Genomic DNA, 5,783 nt, shown 5'->3' on the forward strand with positions numbered 1-5,783 from the left:
TCTTTGGGCACTCTCATCCCTCTTGAAAAATGCCAAGATAGTCACCCTGGGAAACAAGCGAAAAAAAAACAGGTCAACGCCAACAACATAAAAAGAAGAATACGGCACCTGGTATTCCAAGGCCGTCTCCCATTCAAGTACTAACTAGGCCCAACCCTTCGTAGCCTCCGAGATCAGAAGAGATAGGGTACTTTCAGGGTGATGCGGCTGTAAACAATCTCTTTAGGCACTCTCAACCCTCTTGACAAATGCCAAGATGATCACTTTGGGAAACAAGCGAAAAAAACAGGTCAACACCAACAACATAAAAAGAAGCCTGCGGCATCTGGAAAACCCAGGCGGTAAAAACCAGGCCCAACCCTGCTTAGCTTCTGAGACCAGACGAGATTGGGTGCTTTCAGGGTGTTGTGCCCGTAGGCAATTTCTTTGGGAAACAAGGGAAAAAAAACAGGTCAATGCTGACAACATAATTAGAAGCCTACGGCACCTGGTATTCCCAGGCTGTCTACCATCCAGGTACTAACCAGGCTCATCGCTGCTTAGCCTCCGAGATCAGACAAGATCGGGCACTTTCAGGGTGATTTGGCCGTAGGCACTCTCTTTGGGCACTCTGAAGCCTCTTGACAAAGGCCAAGATGGTCACCTTGGGAAACAAGCTAAAAAAAACAGGTCAAAGCCAACAACATAAAAAGAAGCCTACAGCATCCGGTATTCCCAGGCGATCTCCCAATCAACACACTAATCAGGCCCGACAATGCTTAGCCTCCGAGATTAGACAAGATGGGGCACTTTCAAGGGGATGGGGCTGTAGGCAATCTCTTCGGGCAATCTCAACCATCTTGACAAACGCCAACATGGTCATCTTGGGAAACAAGCAAAAAAAAAACAAGTCATTGCCAACATTGGAGGCTAAGCAGGGTCGGGCAATCAGTTCCCTTGCCTGAAATAGGCATCTCAGAACTGCCATCTGGCTGCTTCCCAGGTTTCCAACTCCTTCAACTAATCCCAGGAGATAATACTTAGCCTCCATCCTGTTGGAGGTTCCAAAAACCCGATCAATGGTTCCTGTCACCTCCGTCCAGGCAGGATTCCTGTGGCCAATTATAGCTCAGGGGGGTTTAGTACACACCCCACACTATATAAGGACGCCAGCGCGGCGGCCTTGTATGGTGTGTTGCGGCGGTCAGGGAAAGAGGACGATAGGTAGGGACAGTGTCTTTACTGCTTGGGAGCTGCTTGGGAACCTAGCACTGTTACAGTGGGGTTTATGTGCCTCCTGCACACCTGTAGCCACCCTTTATTACTGGTGTTCGATTTCTGCAATACAGGCATCTGCAGTGGTTGCTAAGTGTGGGTGTTGTGTGCCTCCTGCACAGTATACACCTGAAGCTACCCTTTATTGCTGGTGTTCTGTTTCTGTAATACAGGAACCTAGCACCGTTACAGTGGGTGTTGTGTGCCTCCCACGCTTTTCCTTATTTTCGGCAGCTGAACGTGTTAAGCCACATCATGCCAAAGACTTGGTTGGATGTGGAAGACCAAGCCCTCCTAATGCTCCCCATTCACTCTCACCCAGGCCCAGGGTATTAGCCTGTGTTATGTATACACTAGGCTTTCTTCTGTATACCCTATCCTCTCTTTATAGTCTAGCCTGTCGTTTATGTACACTAGACTCTTTGTTTAACTCATAAATGGCAGTGTATATAGAAGGAAGGCTAAGCTAAGTATATACAGAGAGGCTAAGGTATACAGAAGGTAGGCAAGTTTATACAGAAAACCGGTTGGGTATACAAAGTAGTAGTCTATTGTATACAGAGAGGCTAGAGAATAAAGAAGACAGGCTAGTCAGGCTAGTGGGGTATACAGGACACATGCTAATGTATACAGAAAACAGGCTTAGTTATAGAGAGAGACTGAGACTATTATATTCAGAAGAAAAGCTAGTGTATACAGAGAGGCAGGCTGGGGTATACAGAGAGGCTAGTGAATACAGATAGGGGGATGTATACAGAAATGCTAGTGTATACAGTGTAGTGTATACAGAGAGGCTGCCATAAGGTAGGCTGGGGTATACAGAGATGCTAATGAATACAGAGATGCTAGAGTAAACAGTGAGGCTGGGGTACACAGAGAGGCTAGTTTAAAGAGAGGCTAGTATATACAAAGATGTTAATGTATATAGAGAGGTTAGTTTATAAAAAGAGTCGAGAGTATACAGAAAGGACAGTGCATATAGAAAAACTAGTGTATACAAGACAGGCTTGGGTATACATCAAAGCTGACAGTGTATACAGAAGACTGGGTAGTGTATACAGAGAGTAAAGTATGTACAGAAGAAAGGCCAGTGTAAACAGACAGGCTAGTGGGTACAGAAGACAGGCTGGTTTATTCTAGCTAGTTTGTACAGGCTAGTGTATACTGAAGACGGGCTGTGGTATACAGAGAGTTTAGTGTATTCAGAGAGTCTAGTGTATACAGTCGGCGAGTGTATACATAAGCCTGGCTAGTTTACACAGAGTTTACAGAGATGCAAGGTGTACAGAGAAGCCAGTAGACTACAGCATACAGAAGAAAGGCTAGTAAATACAGAATAAAGGCTGGCTTCTACGGAAAGGCAAGTGTATGCAGTACACTATCTAGGGTATACAGAGAGGCTAGATTATACAGAGAGGCTAGTGCATACAGTGAAGCTATTGTATAAAGAAGCCTGGTTAGTGTATACAGAGAAGCTAGGGTGTACAGAAGAAAGGCTAGACAGGCTATAAAGAAGAGACTAGGGGTTTACAGATACAGTTTGGGGTATACAGAGATGCTAGTTTATACAGAGAGACTAATGTATACAGAAGACAGGCTAGGGCATACAGAAGACAGAAGACGTATTCAGAACATAGGCTAGTGTTTTTCGAAGACTTGTGTATAGAGAGGCTAGTGAATTTAGAGTGTAGGCTAAGTGATAACAGAAGACAATCTGGAATATACAGAGACATTTCATCATTTCATCTAGCTCACATCTCTAATGGAGTTTGTATCATTGCCTTTTCATTCTTATGCTAAACATAGATTATACTCACTACACGATTATAATCATCCACTTCAAGCATGCAATAAAACTATTATACATCAAATTAAACCATGTACTGGCAAACCGCTAATTGTACGGTAATGTAAAATGTACACAAAACCATCCATTTGCTATCAGACATGCCGCACATACTAAGAGTAATGTAACTATCGCTCGCTAACGATGTAAACAGTTTTTTTGCTCTTCTGACATTAACCGAGTATCTCTGACATTAACTATCTCTCTGCACTAGAATTGAAATAATAATAATAGGATTGTGTAATGCAAAGATAAACTAGACTAATATAAGCTTTCTCATTGCCGGCATATCCTTTAAATTTAAACTAACGCAACTATTTCTCTCCCATTCTCAAGCTAAGCTTTCAATCTCTTACCGTTGAACATCGATATTTCCTCCCTGCAATAATAAGCCATTTTAATGTCATATTGGTCGCCTATATTATACAACTGTCTCAAAAGCTTATATGTAGAGAATGAAACTAGTCTTACATCTTAATAAAACAGTTTTATTGCTCAACCTGTATCAGCTGTCATGACATAAGGAAATAAACGTTTCCACTGTTTGACTCTATTTTCTGTATTACTTCTTTTTCTCCACCTTAACTGGCACAGTTAAAACACAGTGACAAAACATTTCTTTTAACTGCAGCAAAATGGGAGAAAAGCAGTGTAAGCCGTCTGCCTCAATACATTTTCTAAATTTATTTTGCTATATTTATTATTATATTATAGAGATTACTATCTCTAAATCATTGTAAACCTAACCATAGTTATAATGTCTACAGCTAATTTTACGTTAAAGCAAAATTCACACAAAACCATCTTTTTAAAATCTTTTACACACTGCACGTAATGCAAACATCTCTCGCTACCTCTATGCAATAGGGTTCTTCTTCTGACTCTATTTTGGGTATTACGTCTCCACATTAACTGTCACACTGATAACCATTTGTAACACATAACAATGGAAACACATTTTTTAACAGCAGCAAAATGTGAGAAAAGCAGACGGTTTACTTGATTGAGAAGTGATTGCACTCGCAAAGAATAGCAATAAAGTTTGATTACATTAATAACACATAATGCAACTATTTTACATTCACATCAAGCATACATCCTAATGTAAACTTTACATCACTATCAATGTTCAGGGTTACTGATACATTATGCCGATAACCAGTGAAAACGGAAAACTGTCAGTCTAAGCCGTCTTCGTGTGTAACAAAATTAATGGAACGATTTACACGTTGGACTTTTCAAGCTACGTGAATTTACTCTTATATAAATGTATACCCTTTAGCTGCTTAGATCACACTTTCCTGTATGTATGCGTTAACTGTATTAATGGTTACATGAACGTATCCCATGGGGATTGACATTTCATGTCTATCTCACACCTCTAATGCAATCTGTCTCTTTGCGATGTCATACTTTGCCAGTTATTATACTTTCTCATCCTTAAAGACACGTAAGGATCCTGAAAAACGATAGACATCTAGTCACGTCGCTGCTGATATTTCACGATTTCAGCAATCATCTCATCTAATTGCTATTCCGTCATTCTGCCTTGGTATTACTTTGCAACGCTCTATTGAACAATGCAAAGGTAAGCTAGATATTTTGTGTATTTCCACTTAAGCTCGACCTGTATATACTGTCTCAATATTATCCTTTCAAATTTTGCTAATTTAGATTATAGAGTTTGCTATGTCTAAATCTAGGTAACCAACTCACCTTTATTACGTATACTGCTAATTTTAGGATTATACAAAACCATCTTATTACTTCTTTACACGCTGCACATATTAAGAGTAATGTAATGCTACCGATGTGAAAAGTTTAATTGCTCATCTCACATTTATCTGGTATCTCTCTGCAATAGGAAACTGAATTTGTACTACAACGATCACTCCTCTAATATCAGACCACTCAGTGCTACCGGGATAACTTTTACATTTAGAGTAATGAAAGAATTTCTCAGTCATTTTGAAGCTACTGCAACTAACGCTTCCGATCTCTTTTCAACTGCAATACTTAATCTCTGCAATCTATTTAGCTGCTTAGCTCACACTTTGCTGTATGTAGCCGTGTTAACTGTATTAATGGTTACCTGTAAGTAACCAATGGGGATTGACATTTCATCTCTAATTCACATTCACAATTCTAATGCAGTTTGTCTTTTTGCCATGTCATCCTCTGCCAGGTTTTATCATTTCTCATCCTTATGCTATATTTGGAGTATATTCACTACATGATTAAAAAGACACGTAATGAACCGGAATGATAAAAACCTAGACACGTCGTTGCTGTTATTTCGTGCTATGCAGCAATCATATATATTTTGTGTATTTACACTTAAACCCGACCTGTATATACTGTCTCGATATTAATCTGAGTTATTTTGCTAAATTTATTATTAGAATAAACAGATTAATATCTCTAAATCCTGGTAAACCAACAAACACAAAACCATCTTATTTCTACCTTACACGCAGCACATATTAAGATATTAACATTTAGCCGGTATCACTCTGCAATAGTAAACGAAATGTGTATATTTCACCTAATATATCAGTCTTCTCAGTGCTACCGGAACAACTTTAAAATTTGGAGTAATGCAACGATTTCTCAGTTTTATGAAGCTACTGCAACTAACGCTTTGGATCTCTTTCTTGATAAATTACGCTCTGCAATATTAAGC

The 5,783-nt window shown here is 39.7% G+C and overlaps 1 pseudogene; it reads right to left on the bottom strand.

Moving 5' to 3' along the window:
* Positions 1-475: 475 nt before the first annotated feature.
* LOC143936909 (5S ribosomal RNA) lies at positions 476-594 on the bottom strand (annotated as a pseudogene).
* Positions 595-5,783: the final 5,189 nt, after the last annotated feature.

Source organism: Lithobates pipiens, unplaced genomic scaffold, assembly GCF_037356315.1.
Source record: "Lithobates pipiens isolate NorthernLeopardFrog02 unplaced genomic scaffold, aLitPip1_a1.2 Scaffold_28, whole genome shotgun sequence".
NCBI classification, from domain to species: Eukaryota; Metazoa; Chordata; class Amphibia; order Anura; family Ranidae; genus Lithobates; species Lithobates pipiens.